This window comes from Coregonus clupeaformis, chromosome 7 (genome assembly GCF_020615455.1).
Source record: "Coregonus clupeaformis isolate EN_2021a chromosome 7, ASM2061545v1, whole genome shotgun sequence".
Taxonomy (NCBI): Eukaryota; Metazoa; Chordata; class Actinopteri; order Salmoniformes; family Salmonidae; genus Coregonus; species Coregonus clupeaformis.
The window spans coordinates 37,618,753-37,641,003 of record NC_059198.1 but is presented as its reverse complement, the minus strand read 5'-3'; the positions used below and the strand labels follow the sequence as shown (position 1 = coordinate 37,641,003).

At 45.6% G+C, this 22,251-nt stretch overlaps 1 pseudogene; it reads right to left on the bottom strand.

Annotated features, from left to right (window-relative positions):
- Window positions 1-3,147: 3,147 nt before the first annotated feature.
- On the bottom strand, window positions 3,148-21,238 carry LOC121570181 (annotated as a pseudogene).
- Between the last annotated feature and the right edge of the window lie 1,013 nt (window positions 21,239-22,251).

Below are 22,251 nucleotides of genomic sequence, written 5' to 3'. Positions count from 1 at the left end.
ACACTCACAACAGAACTTGGCCCAGTCTACAGGCTACTTGGATCCCACACTCACAACATAACTTGGCCCAGTCTACAGGCTACTTGGATCCCACATCACAACAGAACTTGGCCCAGTCTACAGGGTACTTGGATCCCACATCACAACAGAACTTGGCCCAGTCTACAGAATACTTGGATCCCACACTCACAACAGAACTTGGCCCAGTCTACAAGCTACTTGGATCGAACACTCACAACAGAACTTGGCCCAGTCTACAGGGTACTTGGATCCCACACTCACAACAGATCTTGGCCCAGTCTACAGGCTACTTGGATCCCACACTCACAACAGAACTTGGCCCAGTCTACAAGCTACTTGGATCCCACACTCACAACAGAACTTGGCCCAGTCTACAGGCTACTTGGATCCCACACTCACAACAGAACTTGGCCCAGTCTACAGGCTACTTGGATCCCACACTCACAACAGAACTTGGCCCAGTCTACAGGGTACTTGGATCCCACACTCACAGCAGAACTTGTCCCAGTCTACAGGCTACTTGGATCCCACACTCACAACAGAACTTGTTCCAGTCTACAGACTACTTGGATCCCACACTCACAACAGAACTTGGCCCAGTCTACAGTCTACTTGGATCACACACTCACAACAGAACTTGGCCCAGTCTACAGGCTACTTGGATCCCACATCACAACAGAACTTGGCCCAGTCTACAGGGTACTTGGATCCCACATCACAACAGAACTTGGCCCAGTCTACCGAATACTTGGATCCCACACTCACAACAGAACTTGGCCCAGTCTACAATCTACTTGGATCGAACACTCACAACAGAACTTGGCCCAGTCTACAGGGTACTTGGATCCCACACTCACAACAGAACTTGGCCCAGTCTACAGGCTACTTGGATCCCACACTCACAACAGAACTTGGCCCAGTCTACAGGCTACTTGGATCCCACACTCACAACAGAACTTGGCCCAGTCTACAGGCTACTTGGATCCCACACTCACAACAGAACTTGGCCCAGTCTACAAGCTACTTGGATCCCACACTCACAACAGAACTTGGCCCAGTCTACAGGCTACTTGGATCCCACACTCACAACATAACTTGTCCCAGTCTACAGGCTACTTGGATCCCACACTCACAACAGAACTTGTCCCAGTCTATAGTCTACTTGGATCCCACACTCACAACAGAACTTGGCCCAGTCTACAGGCTACTTGGATCCCACACTCACAACAGAACCTGGCCCAGTCTACAGGCTACTTGGATCCCACACTCACAACAGAACATGGCTCAGTCTACAGTCTACTTGGATCCCACACTCACAACAGAACTTGGCCCAGTCTACAAGCTACTTGGATCCCACACTCACAACATAACTTGGCCCAGTCTACAGGCTACTTGGATCCCACATCACAACAGAACTTGGCCCAGTCTACAGGTTACTTGGATCCCACATCACAGAAGAACTTGGCCCAGTCTACAGGCTACTTGGATCCCACACTCACAACAGAACTTGGCCCAGTCTACAGGCTACTTGGATCCCACACTCACAACAGAACTTGGCCCAGTCTACAGGGTACTTGGATCCCACACTCACAACAGAACTTGGCCCAGTCTACAGGCTACTTGGATCCCACACTCACAACAGAACTTGGCCCAGTCTACAGGCTACTTGGATCCCACACTCACAACAGAACTTGGCCCAGTCTACAGGCTACTTGGATCCCACACTCACAACAGAACTTGGCCCAGTCTACAAGCTACTTGGATCGAACACTCACAACAGAACTTGGCCCAGTCTACAGTCTACTTGGATCCCCACACTCATAACAGAACTTGGCCCAGTCTACAGGCTACTTGGATCCCACACTCACAACAGAACTTGGCCCAGTCTACAGACTACTTGGATCCCACACTCACAACAGAACTTGGCCCAGTCTACAGGCTACTTGGATCCCACACTCACAACAGAACATGGCTCAGTCTACAGGCTACTTGGATCCCACACTCACAACAGAACTTGGCCCAGTCTACAGGCTACTTGGATCCCACACTCACAACATAACTTGGCCCAGTCTACAGGCTACTTGGATCCCACATCACAACATAACTTGGCCCAGTCTACAGGGTACTTGGATCCCACATCACAACAGAACTTGGCCCAGTCTACAGGCTACTTGGATCCCACACTCACAACAGAACTTGGCCCAGTCTACAGGCTACTTGGATCCCACACTCACAACAGAACTTGGCCCAGTCTACAGGGTACTTGGATACCACACTCACAACAGAACTTGGCCCAGTCTACAGGCTACTTGGATCCCACACTCACAACAGAATTTGGCCCAGTCTACAGGCTACTTGGATCCCACACTCACAACAGAACTTGGCCCAGTCTACAGGCTACTTGGATCCCACACTCACAACAGAACTTGGCCCAGTCTACAAGCTACTTGGATCGAACACTCACAACAGAACTTGGCCCAGTCTACAGGCTACTTGGATCCCACACTCACAACAGAACTTGGCCCAGTCTACAGGCTACTTGGATCCCACACTCACAACAGAACTTGGCCCAGTCTACAGGCTACTTGGATCCCACATCACAACATAACTTGGCCCAGTCTACAGGGTACTTGGATCCCACACTCACAACAGAACTTGGCCCAGTCTACAGGCTACTTGGATCCCACACTCACAACAGAACTTGGCCCAGTCTACAGGCTACTTGGATCCCACACTCACAACAGAACATGGCCCAGTCTACAGGGTACTCGTTCTCACGTTTGGCATCGTTCCTGAAGTAGACAAAGGCCTTACCTCCATAATTTACTACATTCGCACACACTGTATATATATTTCCGTTGTATTTTGGACTTTGTTTTGTTTTACCCCATATGTAACTCTGTGTTGTTGTTTTTATCGCACTGCTTTGCTTTATCTTGGCCAGGTCGCAGTTGTAAATGAGAACTTGTTCTCAACTGGCTTACCTGGTTAAATAAAGGTGAAATAAAAAATAAATAAAAAGGCAAAGAGAGGGCAACCACTGCAGTGTTTTAATTATGCTGAGCAATACCACAAGAGGTCAGTATTAATTCTATAGACTTGGAGTTGTCTAACACTTCATTACAATCACCACACACTACACTCCCAGTCACTCAGACAGGCCCTTTCCTGCCTGGAGTTGGAGTTGTCTGCTTTCCTGTTGTTGAGTCCCCCTGCTGACAGACAGTTCTTCACAGAGCCATAGGAACCTACTGGACAGCGCTTACCTCCAACACTGAGAGGAGGAGAACCAATGAGAGGACAACCAATGAGAGGACAACCAATGAGAGGACAACCAATGAGAGGGAAAGAAGGAGGCAAAGGGAAGGGAATAGTTTTTACTGGGGGTTTTACACTTATAATGTGTGTTACATATTGACAGGATTTATTGACCGGTGGTGTGGGGGTGTGTGTGTGTGTGTGTGTGTACTAACCCTGAAGGTGGACTAGTGAGGCCAGACGCCGCAGTGCGGTTAGGAGAGTAACCAGAAGGGCTGCTCCTCACTGATCCTGCAGAGGGAACCTTACTGGACGGGAGAGGAGAGGTGAGGAGGAGCGGTAAGGAGGAGAGGGGAGGAGAGGAGGAGCGGTAAGGAGGAGAGGGGAGAGGAGAGGAGAGGAGAGGAGGAGCGGTAAGGAGGAGAGGAGGAGCGGTAAGGAGGAGAGGAGAGGAGGAGCGGTAAGGAGGAGAGGGGAGATGAGAGGAGAGGAGAGGAGGAGCGGTAAGGAGGAGAGGAGGAGCGGTAAGGAGGAGAGGGGAGGTGAGGAGGAGCGGTAAGGAGGAGAGGAGAGGAGAGGAGAGGAGGAGCGGTAAGGAGGAGAGGGGAGATGAGAGGAGAGGAGAGGAGGAGCGGTAAGGAGGAGAGGGGAGGAGAGGAGGAGCGGTAAGGAGGAGAGGGGAGAGGAGAGGAGAGGAGGAGCGGTAAGGAGGAGAGGAGAGGAGAGGAGGAGTGGTAAGGAGGAGAGGAGAGGAGGAGCGGTAAGGAGGAGAGGGGAGAGGAGAGGAGAGGAGAGGAGAGGAGGAGCGGTAAGGAGGAGAGGAGAGGAGAGGAGAGGAGGAGCGGTAAGGAGGAGAGGGGAGATGAGAGGAGAGGAGAGGAGGAGCGGTAAGGAGGAGAGGAGGAGCGGTAAGGAGGAGAGGGGAGGTGAGGAGGAGCGGTAAGGAGGAGAGGAGAGGAGAGGAGGAGCGGTAAGGAGGAGAGGGGAGGTGAGAGGAGAGGAGGAGCGGTAAGGAGGAGAGGAGATGAGAGGAGGAGCGGTAAGGAGGAGAGGGGAGGAGAGGAGGAGCGGTAAGGAGGAGAGGAGAGGAGGAGCGGTAAGGAGGAGAGGAGAGGAGAGGAGGAGCGGTAAGGAGGAGAGGAGAGGAGGAGCGGTAAGGAGGAGAGGAGAGGAGAGGAGAGGAGGAGCGGTAAGGAGGAGAGGGGAGGAGAGGAGGAGCGGTAAGGAGGAGAGGAGGAGCGGTAAGGAGGAGAGGGGAGGAGAGGAGGAGCGGTAAGGAGGAGAGGAGAGATGAGGCGAAGAGGAACACAGTGTAGACATAAAAACAGTCCTATCTCTCCAGCAAAGTGGCTTTAGTTCAGTGACATTGTATCTGAATGGCTGATGGCTGCCCAGCCCAAGAGGTTGTGTTAGTTTAGTACTAGAGTACTAGCTCCAGTGTTAGTTTAGTACTACAGAGTACTAGCTCGTATTAGTTTAGTACTACAGAGTACTAGCTCGTATTAGTTTAGTACTACAGAGTACTAGTTTGTATTAGTTTAGTAATACAGAGTACCAGCTCGTATTAGTTTAGTACTAGAGTACTAGCTCGTATTAGTTTAGTACTAGAGTACTAGCTCCAGTGTTAGTTTAGTACTACAGAGTACTAGTTTGTATTAGTTTAATACTACAGAGTACTAGCTCGTATTAGTTTAGTACTACAGAGTACTAGCTCCAGTGTTAGTTTAGTACTACAGAGTACTAGTTTGTATTAGTTTAGTACTACAGAGTACTAGCTCGTATTAGTTTTAGTAGTACAGAATACTAGCTCCAGTGTTAGTTTCAGTCAGTGTGGCCTAGCACAGAAGAGACTGGCTCAACATGGAGATGTCCTCTGGAAGACAGAGAAAGTTTTCTAAAAGAGACTGAGCAGAAAGAGACAAGTATGTGAAATAAGCCCTGGGTTACACACATATCTCTACCATCATCTGACTGTGAGAACCAGCGTGTGTGTGTGTGTGTTACCTGAATGCTGGCCCAGGCCAGGAAGAGGAGGACACAGTAGGAGAGTTGGCCTTCGTCACAGGAGCAGGAGGCTTGAACTGTAGAGTGTGTGCGTGCACGAACACACACACACTTTGTTCTATGCTGTGCAACACATTCACTGTGTACGGCTCACACACTTAACGAACCGTTAAACACGCATACCCATGTCCTTCCTACCTGTGTGCATGCAGGTGTTTTCTTGGCTTCCACGGCCCCAGGTAACTTGTTCTGCATGCGAGCGTGCTGCTCCTTACAGAATTTCATGTCTGTCTGCTGCATTCTCACTGAACTTCCGCTGGCAGTATGGACACTGGTCGTAATCTGGGACAACACAATCACACAGTTCTCAGAATAACTTTGCTTTACAGCGCTCAGTGGTGAGGCTGAGGCAAGCTGCAGTGCAGGAGGAAGCAAAGAGGACAGAGAGAGGAAGCAAAGAGGACAGAGAGAGGAAGCAAAGAGGACAGAGAGAGGAAGCAAAGAGGACAGAGAGAGGAAGCAAAGAGGACAGAGAGAGGGAGCAAGCAGAGAGAGAGGGTAGTACAGTGGCTCCCAAACTTGGGGTTGGGGGTCCCATGAGAAAATCTGCACTAATCTTATCAAACAAGTTAGGAAAAATAAGATCTGTTTCAATATGAACATCTCCACATGGGCCTCCCATAAACCTAGGCCTACATTAAAATGCAATCAAAATGCAAACACTTGTTTCATCACTGATGTCACGTGTCAGTGTGAATCATTTCTCATATTTCCCCTCTTCCAGGGGTATAGCATTACAGCTGTATAGCTAATAGGCTGTGTTTGTAGATGGACTGAGGTGAATGAACCTACAGCAGCCAAGGTGATAATGGCTGGGGTCATTTTGGCTTGTTTTTGCTGTTCTCTAAATAGCATTTAAATGTATTGATTTTTTGTATAGAAATGCAGTAAATTACGGACTTCACTAAAACCCTTGTTACGACCCTGATCCTGTTGTCTAGTCACTTTACCCCTACCTATATGTACATATCTACCTCAATTACCACGTACCCCTGCACATCGACTCAGTACTGTTACCCCGTGTACATAGCCAAGTTATCATTACTCATTGTGTATTTATTCCTCGTGATATTATTTTAGGAGGGTGGTGAGGGAGGGGGTAAGGGCCCCCCTTCTTCATGACCTGAGTGATGCCCTTGGCAGCTCTGATGGTGGCGATGAAGTCCTCGTGTTTCCTACGCCAGTTGGACTGCTTCTTAGCAGGCTCTGGCTGGAACACACACACACACACTTCAGTGACCCATTGGTCTGGAATGATAAAGGGTTAACTGGATCCAAGGTGGTGCCGTTCTGTGATGTCACAGTGTGTTGTTTTTTTAGCCTTGTGCAACACCAAGAAACCTCTGAGCAATGTCTCACACTGGCTTCTAAGAAACTGTTTTGTCCACTGATTGTGATGTTGTTATTTGGCCAGCATATATTGTAAAGTCCACTATACCAGTGCTTTCGGTCTTCCTGGACTCTGAGATTGACCACTAGTGACTGAAGTGGTTCAGCGTCATACCACTTCACGGTTGGTCACGACACCCCCAGTCACCTCATATCTGGTTACAGCTCAGATCACACGCTTGTTTCCCTCAGTGATTAAACTGGGTTTTAATACAGACTACAATATATATGCACATCCAATGAGTGCATACTCCCTTTAAGTGCAGTGCGGTTCACCAGTCCCAATTCAAATAAATGATCTCCTCCAGATATCTGCATGCTCCGGGTTTGGTACGCTCATTAAGGGGCCGTCCCAAGCCATTGCATTTACCATAATGTTTAAGCGCCTGCAAGCCAAAGAGCGCATGTTTTTAAGCCCTGGAGAATAGTGACAGTGTGTAATAGATTCCTAAATGAGAATTAATGTTAAAGGTACCAAACTGCATGCCTACCTCTTACCCACAGAGTCTACCTACATATGATTTACCCCATGAAAACTATACTACAGGAGAACACACCTAGTTCCGTCCCAAAAGTACCTATAGGACATGGGGTGTCATTTGAGATGCACCCTAACCAATTATTATTCTGGTAGCCAGCAGGGAGGGGACAGCAATCCAAGACATAATACAGCATTGTTTTCCTTTTCAGTTGCCATTAAAATGCATGTCAGGCAGCGTGGTTAGATCAGTCAGATGTCAGGCAGCGTGGTTAGATCAGTTAGATGTCAGGCAGCGTGGTTAGATCAGTCAGATGTCAGGCAGCGTGGTTAGATCAGTCAGATGTCAGGCAGCGTGGTTAGATCAGTCAGATGTCAGGCAGCGTGGTTAGATCAGTCAGATGTCAGGCAGCGTGGTTAGATCAGTCAGATGTCAGGCAGCGTGGTTAGATCAGTCAGATGTCAGGCAGCGTGGTTAGATCAGTCAGATGTCAGGCAGCGTGGCTAGATCAGGCAGCGTGGTTAGATCAGTTAGATGTCAGGCAGCGTGGTTAGATCAGTCAGATGTCAGGCAGCGTGGTTAGATCAGTCAGATGTCAGGCAGCGTGGTTAGATCAGTCAGATGTCAGGCAGCGTGGTTAGATCAGTCAGATGTCAGGCAGCGTGGTTAGATCAGTCAGATGTCAGGCAGCGTGGTTAGATCAGTCAGATGTCAGGCAGCGTGGTTAGATCAGTCAGATGTCAGGCAGCGTGGCTAGATCAGGCAGCGTGGTTAGATCAGTTAGATGTCAGGCAGCGTGGTTAGATCAGTCAGATGTCAGGCAGCGTGGTTAGATCAGTCAGATGTCAGGCAGCGTGGTTAGATCAGTCAGATGTCAGGCAGCGTGGTTAGATCAGTCAGATGTCAGGCAGCGTGGTTAGATCAGTCAGATGTCAGGCAGCGTGGTTAGATCAGTCAGATGTCAGGCAGCGTGGTTAGATCAGTCAGATGTCAGGCAGCGTGGTTAGATCAGTTAGATGTCAAAATCAAATCATTTTTGGACACATACACATATTTATCGCGGGTGTAGTGAAATGCTTGTGTTCCTAGCTCCAACAGTGCAGTAGCATCTAACAATTCACAGATGTCAGGCAGCGTGGCTAGCTCTCAGTTAGCTGTCAGGCAGTGTGGCTAGCTTTGATTTGATTTATCAGGATCCCCATTAGCCGACACCAATGGCGACAGCTAGTCTTGCTGGGGTCCGACACATAACAAAAAAAAGACATTACAGACAAAATACATACATTTAAAAACATTAACATGTAGTGTGTGCGCATCTATCAGTTACACATACATGTCAGTACATACACACAACAAGTAGGTCACATGGGGAGAGGCGTTGTGCCATGAGGTGTTGCTTTATTTGTTTTTTGAAACCAGGTTTGCTGTTCAGTTGCACTATATAAGATGGAAGGGAGTTCAATGCACTCATGGCTCTGTATAATGCTGTATTTTTCCTTGAATTTGTTCTGGACCTGGGGACTGTGAAAAGACCCACGCTCAAGGTCCTAAACGATATTATAACCGCGATTGATAATAGACAGTACTGTGCAGCCGTCTTCATCGACCTGGCCAAGGCTTTCGACTCTGTCAACCACCGCATTCTTATTGGCAGACTAAATAGCCTTGGTTTCTCAAATGACTGCCTCGCCTGGTTCACCAACTACTTCTCAGATAGAGTTCAGTGTGTCAAATCGGAGGGCCTGTTGTCTGGACCTATGGCAGTCTCTATGGGGTGCCACAGGGTTCAATTCTTGGGCCGACACTTTTCTCCGTGTATATCAATGATGTCGCTCTTGCTGCTGGTGACTCTCAGATCCACCTCTACGCAGACGACACCATTTTGTATACATCTGGCCCTTCATTGGACACTGTGTTAACAAACCTCCAAACGAGCTTCAATGCCATACAACACTCCTTCAGTAGCCTCCAACTGCTCTTAAACACTAGTAAAACTAAATGCATGCTTTTCAATCGAACGCTGCTGGCACCCGCCCACCCGACTAGAATCACCACTCTCACGGGTCTGACCTAGAGTATGTGGACAACTACAAATACCTAGGTGTCTGGTTAGACTGTAAACTCTCCTTCCAGACTCACATAAAGAATCTCCAATCCAAAGTTAAATCTAGAATCGGCTTCCTATTTCGCAACAAAGCCTCCTTCACTCATGCTGCCAAACATGCCCTCGTAAAACTGACTATCCTACCGATCCTTGACTTCGGCGATGTCATTTACAAAATAGCCTCCAACACTCTACTCAGCAAATTGGATGTAGTCTATCACAGTGCCATCCGTTTTGTCTCCAAAGCCCCATACACTACCCACCACTGTGACCTGTACGCTCTTGTTGGCTGGTCCTCACTACATGTTCGTCGTCAAACCCACTGGCTCCAGGCCATCTATAAATCACTGCTAGGCAAATCCCCGCCTTATCTTAGCTCATTGGTCACCATAGCAGTACCCACCCGTAGTCTGCGCTCCAGCAGGTATATCTCACTGGTCATTCCCAAAGCCAACACCTCCTTTGGCCGCCATTCCTTCCAGTTCTCTGCTGCCAATGACTGGAACAAATTGCAAAAATCTCTGAAGCTGGAGACTCTTATCTCCCTCACTAACTTTAAGCATCAGTTGTCAGAGCACCTTACCGATCACTGCACCTGTACACAGCCCATCTGAAATTAGCCCACCCAACTACCTCATCCCTATATTGTTATTTATTTTGCTCTTTTGCACCACAGTATCTCTATTTGCACATAATCTCTTGCACATCTAGCATTCCAGTGTTAATAATATTGTAATTATTTTTGCACTATAGCCTATTTATTGCCTTACCTCCATAACTTGCTACATTTGCACACACTGTATATATATTTTCTGTTGTATTTTTGACTTTATGTTTTTTTACCCCATATGTAACTCTGTGTTGTTTTTATTGCACTGCTTTGCTTTATCTTGGCCAGGTCGCAGTTGTAAATGAGAACCTGTTCTCAACTGGCTTACCTGGTTAAATAAAGGTGAAAAAAATAAAAATAAAAATAATAATAATAATGTCTGGTGGGGTAAGTGTGTGTATCAGTGCTGTGCGTAAGTTGACTATGTAAACAATTAGAAATTTCCAACACATTAATGTTTCTTATAAAAACAAGAAATTACGCAGTCAGTTTTTCCTCAACTCTTAGCCAAGAGAGACTGGCATGCATAGTATTAATATTAGCCCTCTGATTACAATGAAGAGCAAGACATGTCGCTCTGTTCTGGGCCAGCTGCAGCTTAACTAGAGCTTTCTTTGCAGCACTTGACCATATGACTGGACAGTAATCAAGATAAGATAAAACTAGAGCCTGCAGGACTTGCTTTGTGGAGTGTGGTGTCAAGAAAGCAGAGCATCTCTTTATTACGGACAGACATCTCCCCATCTTTACAACCATTAACTCTATACTGAACAAAAATATAAAACGCAACATGTAAAGTGTTGGTCCCAGGTTTCATGGGCAAAAAAAAATTATCCCAGAAATTTGCCATTCACACAAAAAGCTTATTTCTCTCAAATTTTGTGCACAAATGTATTTACTTCCCTGTTAGTGACCATTTCTACTTTGGCAAGATAATCCATCCACCTGACAGGTGTGGCATATCAAGAAGCTGATTAAACAGCATGATCATTACACAGGTGCACCTTGTGCTGGGGACAATAAAAGGCCACTAAAATGTGCAGTTTTGTCACACAACACAATGCCACAAATGACTCAAGTTGAGGGAGCATGCAATTGGCATGCTGACTGCAGGAAAGTCCACCAGAGCTGTTGCCAGAGAATTGAATGTTCATTTCTCTACCATAAGCCGCATCCAATGTCGTTTTAGAGAATTTGGCAGTATGTCCAACCGGCCTCACAACCGCAGAGCACGTGTAACCACGCCAGCCCAGGACCTCCACTTCCGGCTTCTTCACCTGTGGGATCGTCTGAGACCAGCCACCCAGACAGCTGATGAAACTGAGGAGTATTTCTGTCTGTAATAAAGCCCTTTTGTGGGGAAAAACTCATTCTGATTGGTTGGGCCTGGCTCCCCAGTGGGTGGGCCTATGCCCTCCCAGGCCCACCCATGGCTGCGCCCCTGCCCAGTCATGTGAAATCCATAGATTAGGGCCTAATTTATTTATTTCAATTGACTGATTTCCTTCTATGAACTCTAACAGTAAAATCTTATAAATTGTTGTGTTTATATTTTTGTTCAGTATATATGTTTTGACCATGATAGTTTACAATCTAAGGTAACGCCAAGTAATTTAGTCTCATCAACTTGTTCAACAGCCACACCATTCATTACCAGATTCCGCTGAGGTCTAAAATATAGGGAATGATTTGTACCAAATACAATGCTCTTAGTTTTAGAGATGTTCAGGACCGGTTTATTACTGGCCAGCCATTCCAAAACAGACTGCAACTCTTTGTTAAGGGTTTCAGTGACTGTGGTTAGCTGTGGTTTCTGATGCATATATGGTTGAATCATCAGCATACATGGACACACATGCTTTGTTTAATGCCAGGTGCAGGTCATTGGTAAAAATAGAAACGAGTAGAGGGCCTAGAGAGCTGCCCTGTGGTACACCACACTTTACATGATTGTCATTAGAGAAGCTTCCAATAAAGAAAACACTCCGAGTTATATTAGATAGATAGCTCTGAATCCACGATATTGAAGAGGTTGAAAAGCCATAAAACATAAGTTCTCAACAACAGGTTATGGTCAATAGTATCAAAAGGCTGCACTGAAATCTAACAGTACAGCTCCCACAATCTTCTTATTATCAATTTCTTTCAACCAATCAGTCAATTCTGTCAGTGCAGTACATATTGAGTGACCTTCTCTATAAGCATGCTGAAAGTCTGTTGTTAATTTGTTTACAGAGAAATAGCATTGTATTTGGTCAACAACAAAAAAATCTAACAGTTTGCTAAGAGCTGTCAACAAGATTATAGGTCTACTGTTAGAACCAGTAAAGGCCGCTTTACCATTCTTGGGTAGTGGAATTACTTTGGCTTCCCTCCAGGCCTGAAGACAAAGACTTTCCTCTAGGCTCAGATTAAAGATATGACAGATACAGTAGGAGTGGCTATAGAGTCAGCTACCATCCTCAGTAACTTTCCATTATTGATCGATAATAATTTTTCCACCTCTCCCACACTAACTTTACAAAATTCAAACTTGCAATGCTTTTCTTTCATTATTTGTTATTTTATGCATGAATACGATGGCTCACTGTTCGTTGTTGCCATTTTCTGCCTAAGTTTGCTCACTTTGCCAATGAAATAATCATTAAAATAATTGCCAACATCAAATGGTTTTGTGATGAATAAGCCATCTGATTTGATGAACGATGGAGTTGAATTTGTCATTCTGCCCATAATTTCATTTAAAGTACTCCAAAGTTTTTTTCCATAATTCTTTATATCATTGATCTTGGCTTCATAATACAGTTTCTTCTTTTTGTAGAGTTTAGTCATATAATTTCTCAATTTGCCAGTTAGATCTGCAGCCAGACTTATTAACCACTCCTTTTGCCCCATCTCTTTCAACCATACAGTTTTTCAATTCCTCATCCATCCATGGAGCCATAACAGTTCTAACAGTCAGTTTCTTAACAGGTGCATGTTTATCAATAATTGGAAGAAGCAATTTCATAAATTCATCAAGTGCAGTGTCTGGATGCTCCTTATTAATCACATCAGACCAACTAATATTTTTGCTTTTGGAACTTTGGCTTTCCTGGATATATCCACTATATTGTGATCACTGCATCCAATGGGTACGGATACAGCTTTAGAACAAAGTTCTACAGTATTAGTAAAAATGTGATCAATACATGTGGATGATCTTGTTCCTGTAGTGTTTGTAAAGGTTGATTAATAACCTGAACCAGATTACAGGCACTGGTTACAGTGAGAAGCTTCCTCTTGAGCGGATAGCTTGATGAAAAGTAGTCAATATTCAGGTCCCCAAGAAAGTATCGCATACACTATCAAGCATTTCACACATATTATTTAGATACTGACTGTTAGCACTTGGTGGCCTATAGCAACACCCCAAAAGAAAAGGTGAACCTGCAACCACAACACTTCAATAACACTAGACATTAGATCGTCTCTAAGCATAACAGGGATATGGCTCTGAATAAATACAGAAACACCTCCTCCATAACCATTCCTGTCTCTTCTATAGATGTTATATCCTTGTATTGCTACTGCTACTTGACTCCCGAGTGGCGCAGTGGTCTAAGGCACTGCATCGCAGTGCTAGCTGTGCCACTAGAGATCCTGGTTCGAATCCAGGCTCTGTCGTAGCCGGCCGCGACCGGGAGACCCATGAGGCGCCGCACAATTCGTCCAGGGTAGGGGAGGGAATGGCCGGCAGGGATGTAGCTCAGTTGGTAGACCATGGCATTTGCAATGCCAGGGTTGTTGGTTTGATTCCCACGGGGGGCCAGTATGCAACAAAAAAATATATATATAATGTATGCACTCACTAACTGTAAGTCACTCTGGATAAGAGCGTCGACTAAAATGTAAATGTCTGTGTCATCAAATTAATTATCTAAGTGAGTCTCAGAAATGGCTAATATATTAACGTTATCTGATGTCAGCAAGTTATTGATTTATTTAACTTTATTTCTAAGGCTACATATACAGTGGGGAAAAAAGTATTTAGTCAGCCACCAATTGTGCAAGTTCTCCCACTTAAAAAGATGAGAGAGGCCTGTACTTTTCATCATAGGTACACGTCAACTATGACAGACAAAATGAGGAAAAAAAATCCAGAAAATCACATTGTAGGATTTTTAATGAATTTATTTGCAAATGATGGTGGAAAATAAGTATTTGGTCAATAACAAAAGTTTCTCAATACTTTGTTATATACCCTTTGTTGGCAATGACACAGGTCAAACGTTTTCTGTAAGTCTTCACAAGGTTTTCACACACTGTTGCTGGTATTTTGGCCCATTCCTCCATGCAGATCTCCTCTAGAGCAGTGATGTTTTGGGGCTGTCGCTGGGCAACACGGACTTTCAACTCCCTCCAAAGATTTTCTATGGGGTTGAGATCTGGAGACTGGCTAGGCCACTCCAGGACCTTGAAATGCTTCTACGAAGCCACTCCTTCGTTGCCCGGGCGGTGTGTTTGGGATCATTGTCATGCTGAAAGACCCAGCCACGTTTCATCTTCAATGCCCTTGCTGATGGAAGGAGGTTTTCACTCAAAATCTCACGATACATGGCCCCATTCATTCTTTCCTTTAAACGGATCAGTCGTCCTGGTCCCTTTGCAAAAAAACAGCCCCAAAGCATGATGTTTCCACCCCCATGCTTCACAGTAGGTATGGTGTTCTTTGGATGCAACTCAGTATTCTTTGTCCTCCAAACACGACGAGTTGAGTTTTTACCAAAAAGTTATATTTTGGTTTCATCTGACCATATGACATTCTCCCAATCCTCTTCTGGATCATCCAAATGCACTCTAGCAAACTTCAGACGGGCCTGGACATGTACTGGCTTAAGCAGGGGGACACGTCTGGCACTGCAGGATTTGAGGCGTAGTGTGTTACTGATGGTAGGCTTTGATACTTTGGTCCCAGCTCTCTGCAGGTCATTCATTAGGTCCCCCCGTGTGGTTCTGGGATTTTTGCTCACCGTTCTTGTGATCATTTTGACCCACGGGGTGAGATCTTGCGTGGAGCCCCAGATCGAGGGAGATTATCAGTGGTCTTGTATGTCTTCCATTTCCTAATAATTGCTCCCACAGTTGATTTCTTCAAACCAAGCTGCTTACCTATTACAGATTCAGTCTTCCCAGCCTGGTGCAGGTCTACAATTTTGTTTCTGGTGTCCTTTGACAGCTCTTTGGTCTTGGCCATAGTGGAGTTTGGAGTGTGACTGTTTGAGGTTGTGGACAGGTGTCTTTTATACTGATAACAAGTTCAAACAGGTGCCATTAATACAGATAACGAGTGGAGGACAGAGGAGCCTCTTAAAGAAGAAGTTACAGGTCTGTGAGAGCCAGAAATCTTGCTTGTTTGTAGGTGACCAAATACTTATTTTCCACCATAATTTGCAAATAAATTCATTAAAAATCCTACAATGTGATTTTCTGGAATTTTTTTCCTCAATTTGTCTGTCATAGTTGACGTGTACCTATGATGAAAATGACAGGCCTCTCTCATCTTTTTAAGTGGGAGAACTTGCACAATTGGTGGCTGACTAAATACTTTTTTTCCCCACTGTATTAATATGGGCTATTTTCAGCCCTTTCCTGGGTAGCTTATCAGAGATAGACATAATATGGAAAAGAGCAAACAAAGCAAGAGAAAAACATACATTCGGCAGTCCATTAATCAGTTGGTGTGTGTAAGTGTGTGTGTGTGCTGCAGGGTTGAAGCTACGAACCCATAGGCTTGGCTCTCTCATCCCTTCCAAGCTTTTGGGAGGGAGGGTGGACAATGCGCCTGTCATAGCGGATGTAAGCAATGTCCCCACGTGCTCTGGCAGCTTTCATGGCTGGGATAAGTTCCATCTTCAGTTTTCCCTCACTTTGTCCTCAGACTCCATCCAGGTCTCGTGTGGAGATTCTCCAATTCCGTCCACAACCATGTTGTTCCGCCTTGGTTGTCCCTCGAGATAATCTGATTTCTCTGTCCGTCATTGTTATCATGGATTCACATACAGAACTGATGTTATTTCACGCTTAAGAGTACCTGTGATTATGCCAGCTAGCTACCTACCATTCAGCTGTTTTTCTAACCTCATTATCTGAAGCGTTAACGTTAGGTAGTTATTAGCTACTGTACTCGAAATGTAGCTAACTGGATAGCTAATTAAACAATAGCTGGAACGACCTAGCTTTAATATTTGGAGACGCGTTCTCTCCGTTGGGACATACGCGAACTGGCTGAATCGATTCAGTGGCTAGCTTTGCACTTAACTGGCTAACAGTAGCTACTAAGGGTAAGTTATAACCTACATTTATTTTTGTTTTGTTTTTACATACTGGTAACCAGAGTCGTTCAAGGGAATTCGGGACATGGGTGACTAGTTAACGTTAGCTTGGCTCTCTGTGTGTTCGTGCCGTGGGAGGAGGGGTTAGCTCGTTGGCAGAGAGCAATGGCTAGCTAGTATGCTAACTATTCTAGCTAACTAACTGGCTGAATAAGTTGACGACGTACTCACTCAAACTGTCAAAACTAACCCAAAACTTTACACAACGTTAGACACGGACACGAATGATCTGCTTGGCGTGTTAACACACTGGTGGTTTGTTGTAACCGAGTATTGGTGCTAAACCGTGTTATTGGAGGCTGGCATGCTAGTTGGCTTTGGCGTCATAGGATTCGGTGCCCTGGACGGTTTTCACGGAAGAATACTGTCCCAAGTTAGCTAGCTGAATAAACTAAGTTAGTCTATTCCTAGAAACATAGAACCGCTGTAGTTTACAACAACTATAATTTCTAAAGTGGAAGTTGGGAGAGTTATATTTGAGTGTTTCAGTGAAACGTAAGTGAGGGAGGCCACGCTCTCTCGCTTTCCCAGATGTTTAGTTCATTTCATTCCGATCTCCTTTGCATTAATGTAGCCTTTTTCTGTAGCCTGTCAACTATGTGTCTGTCTATCCCTGTTCTCTCCTCTGCACAGGCCATACAAACGCTTCACACCACGTGGCTGTTGCCACTCTAATCTGGTGGTCCCTGCGCGCACGACCCACGTGGAGTTCCAGGTCTCTGGCAGCCTCTGGAACTGCCGTTCTGCGGCCAACAAGGCAGAGTTCATCTCAGCCCATGCTACCCTCCAGTCCCTCGACTTCTTGGCGCTGACGGAAACATGGATTACCACAGAAAACACTGCTACTCCTACTGCTCTTTCCTCATCTGACCATGTGTTCTCGCATACCCGAGAGCATCTGGTCAGCGCGGCGGTGGCACAGGAATCCTCATCTCTCCCAAGTGGACATTCTCTCTTTTTCCCCTGACCCATCTGTCGATCTCCTCATTTAAATTCCATGCTGTCACAGTCACTAGCCCATTCAAGCTTAACATCCTTGTCATTTATCGCCCTCCAGGTTCCCTTGGAGAGTTCATCAATGAGCTTGACGCCTTGATAAGTTCCTTTCCTGAGGATGGCTCACCCCTCACAGTTCTGGGTGACTTTAACCTCCCTACGTCTGCCTTTGACTTCTTTCTCCCCTCTCTCTCCAGATGAAATCTTGCGACTTGTGACGGCCGGCCGCCCCACAACCTGCCCGCTTGACCCTATCCCCTCCTCTCTTCTCCAGACCCTTTCCGGAGACCTTCTCCCTTACCTCACCTCGCTCATCAACTCATCCTTGACCGCTGGCCATGTCCCTTCCGTCTTCAAAGAGCGAGAGTTGCACCCCTCCTCAAAAAACCTACACTCGATCCCTCCGATGTCAACAACTACAGACCAGTATCCCTTCTTTCTTTTCTCTCCAAAACTCTTGAGCGTGCCGTCTCTAGCCAACTCTCCTGCCATCTCTCTCAGAATTACCTTCTTGATCCAAACCAGTCAGGTTTCAAGACTGGTCATTCAACTGAGACTGCTCTTCTCTGTGTCACGGAGGCTCTCCGCACTGCTAAAGCTAACTCTCTCTCCTCTGCTCTCATCCTTCTAGACCTATCCGCTGACAATAAATTTCACATGCTGTTGTGCAAATGGAATAGACAACAGGTGGAAATTATAGGCAATTAGCAAGACACCCCCAATAAAGGACTGGTTTTGCAAGTGGTGACCACAGACCACTTCTCAGTTCCTATGCTTCCTGGCTGATGTTTTGGTCACTTTTGAATGCTGGCGGTGCTTTCACTCTAGTGGTAGCATGAGACGGAGTCTACAACCCACACAAGTGGCTCAGGTAGTGCAGCTCATCCAGGATGGCACATCAATGCGAGCTGTGGCAAGAAGGTTTGCTGTGTCTGTCAGCGTAGTGTCCAGAGCATGGAGGCGCTACCAGGAGACAGGCCAGTACATCAGCAGACGTGGAGGAGGCCGTAGGAGGGCAACAACCCAGCAGCAGGACTGCTACCTCCGCCTTTGTGCAAGGAGGAGCAGGAGGAGCACTGCCAGAGCCCTGCAAAATGACCTCCAGCAGGCCACAAATGTGCATGTGTCTGCTCAAATGGTCAGAAACAGACTCCATGAGGGTGGTATGAGGTCCCGACGTCCACAGGTGCGGGTTGTGCTTACAGCCCAACACCGTGCAGGACGTTTGGCATTTGCCAGAGAACACCAAGATTGGCAAATTCGCCACTGGCGCCCTGTGCTCTTCACAGATGAAAGCAGGTTCACACTGAGCACGTGACAGACGTGACAGAGTCTGGAGACGCCGTGGAGAACGTTCTGCTGCCTGCAACATCCTCCAGCATGACCGGTTTGGCGGTGGGTCAGTCATGGTGTGGGGTGGCATTTCTTTGGGGGCCGCACAGCCCTCCATGTGCTCGCCAGAGGTAGCCTGACTGCCATTAGGTACCGAGATGAGATCCTCAGACCCCCTTGTGAGACCATATGCTGGTGCGGTTGGCCCTGGGTTCCTCCTAATGCAAGACAATGCTAGACCTCATGTGGCTGGAGTGTGTCAGCAGTTCCTGCAAGAGGAAGGCATTGATGCTATGGACTGGCCCGCCCGTTCCCCAGACCTGAATCCAATTGAGCACATCTGGGACATCATGTCTCGCTCCATCCACCAATGCCACGTTGCACCACAGACTGTCCAGGAGTTGGCGGATGCTTTAGTCCAGGTCTGGGAGGAGATCCCTCAGGAGACCATCCGCCACCTCATCAGGAGCATGCCCAGGCGTTGTAGGGAGGTCATACAGGCACGTGGAGGCCACACACACTACTGAGCCTCATTTTGACTTGTTTTAAGGACATTACATCAAAGTTGGATCAGCCTGTAGTGTGGTTTTCCACTTTCATTTTGAGGGTGACTCCAAATCCAGACCTCCATGGGTTGATAAATTTGATTTCCATTGATAATTTTTGTGTGATTTTGTTGTCAGCACATTCAACTATGTAAAGAAAAAAGTATTTAATAAGATTATTTCATTCATTCAGATCTAGGATGTGTTATTTTAGTGTTCCCTTTATTTTTTTGAGCAGTGTATATATGTGGTTGTCCCACTGGCTATCATAAGTTGAATGCACCAATTTGTAAGTCGCTCTGGATAAGAGCGTCTGCTAAATGATGTAAATGTAAATTTGGGTGGTCCTCTGTAGCTCAATTGGTAGAGCATGGCGCTTGTAATGCCAGGGTAGTGGGTTCGATCCCCGGGACCACCCATACGTAAAAATATTTGCACACATGACTGTAAGTCGCTTTGGATAAAAGCGTCTGCTAAATGGCATATTATTATTATTATTATAAATGTCCTCTCTCAATGATTTACAGATTGCTGTCATCTTGCCGTTCTGTTAAAACTCATCAAGCTGACCCTGGGAGAACGGCAATCTGTTCTTAAGAGCTCCCGTTCTGTGAGCTTGTGTGGCCTACCACTTAAGCGGCTGAGCCGTTGTTGCTCCTAGACGTTTCCACTTCACAATAACAGCACTTACAGTTGACCAGGGCAGGTCTAGCAGGGCAGAAATTTGACGAACTGACTTGTTGGAAAGGTGGCATCCTATGACGGTGCCACGTTGACAGTTACTGAGCTATTCAGTAAGGCCATTCTACAGCCAATGTTTGTCTATGGAGATTCCATGGCTGTGTGCTCGAATTGTATACACCGGTCAGCAACGGGTGTGGCTGAAATAGCCGAATCCACTAATTTGAAGGGGTGTTCACATACTTTTGTATATATTGTGTAGGTCACATTTAGCTAACAAATGTGGGCTTGTTTTACAGTAGAGTGGGTCTTTGTCTTAGTTAAATTCATCACTAGGTCCCTTCAACAGCCTCTTTCACAGTGGTCATGGTATGGTTATTGGAGCTGTTTTCTTATGATGAACCGTGTGTTATATTGTGTTGTCTCACCTTTGGTTTGATGGGTTTGATAGTGGAGATCTCTGTTCCCTCAACTCTCTGCTTGCCAGAGTCAAACACCTTCCTCTTCTTAGCTGCTGCTTTCTGACAGATGGGGGTATGTTTCTTCTACAGGGGGACAAGGAAAGGGACAGGGAGATTTAAACCTCAATACACACATGCAACTGCTATAGAGTGTGTGTGTGTGTGTGTGTGTACTTGTTTTCCTACCTTATCTAACAATTCACCCGAATGTCCTGACGAGGTAGGAAAACAACAACTTTTTTGAAAAAAGTCATGCCTTTTTTCATGTCCTGAATTTGTTCAAATGCTATTTTAAGCTCAATGGTTAGGTTTTGGGTTTTGGGGTTAAGGTTAAGGGTTAGGGAAAATAAGATGTGTAATGGTCAAACTCCCCAAAAAAGTCCTGAAATGTCACAGAAATAGAGCTGTGTGTGTGTGTAGATTGCTACCCTCTGGAGGGAGCTACACCTTAACTCAGTCAGCAACACAACAACAGAATGACTAGCAGCTGCTGCTGACTCTGTCCTTCCACTGCCGTGGAAACGATCACCAAAACACAGACAGTGGTCATTATTTCATTACCGCCTCCACATTTCTAGCTACTGTAAACATTGGCTATTTAACCTCACCAGTGTTCGGTAAGCATATCAAAACATAATCCCAGTTTTACTCTGCTGCAGAGGGAAGGGTGTAATTATGAAGCATGGGGGATATGTATATCAGTGAGCCAGCTGTAGCTCATCAGAGAAAGCAACATTAATCTGTACACAAATCTCTGTGTGTGTGTGTGTGTGTGTGTGTGTGTGTGTGTGTGTGTCTTACCAGAACTTTAGTGTAGAAGGTCCTTCCACAGAACTTACAAGGGATCAGATCTCCGTTGGAGGGCGGAGCCTCCAACACGTCAGTGCAGGAAGGAATGGATGGAGTGTTTCGCTTTCTGTACATCGCAATGTCATTTGTTGGTTTGTGTGAAATTTACTTTATCTAATTTTATTATAAATTATCAGCCTGCAACATCAAAGCCAGGATCAAGCTAAATGTATTCAAGTAACAAACACTATAATGCACTGGTTCAAAATAGCATAAATAACTGCATAATATAGTTGACTATATAGGGTAAATCTATTTGAATTCCATCACTTTCTGACAGCACACCTTTTGATTTCAACGAAACCTTCCATACATATTTTCCCATCGTAGAAGTCAGTGGAGGCTGCTGAGGGGAGGACTGCTCATAATAAATAGTTGGAACGGCGCGAATGGAATGGCATCAAACACATGGAAACCATATGTTTGATGTATTTGATACCATTCCACCTAAGCCGCTCCAGCCATTACCACGGGCCCGTCCTCCCCAATTAAGGTGCCACCAACCTCCTCTGGTAGAAGTGCTCAAAAAGTGACTTTTTGGACCTGAATGCCAAAAACAGATAAAGGTTCTCAAAGATAATAAAGGTGCTCAAAGTTGACCTATTTTGCATACCCCACCATACCATGAGACATCCATGTCTTCATCACTGGAAAAGATAAACGGTTGAGATTGACATCATATTAAAAGCTTACAGAGTTGTCAAACTATTTTAAAATGTTGTTTAATAAAAAGTAAAATGTTGTAACCTATTAAAACGTCAATTATCTAAAAACCTGTAAACTCAATAAAAAAGTATTTCTCCATATTTGCTTAGCCTATGTTGTAGCTTAGACATTATTTGACATCATCTGAGGTTTTTTGTGTTGTGCCTGCCATCAGTTGAGACAATGAATATAGGCTGGGTGTTATGTTTTGGCTGATAAATGTCCTAAAATGGGAATAAAATTGAAATTTCAACTTTTTAAATGGTACCACAAAGATGGAGGCCCACATCTGATCAGAGAATGTTGACTTGAATGGGAATATTATTTGTTGTTTTAAATTATATTGTCAATCCTCCATAGGAAACCTATTGAAATACAGATAA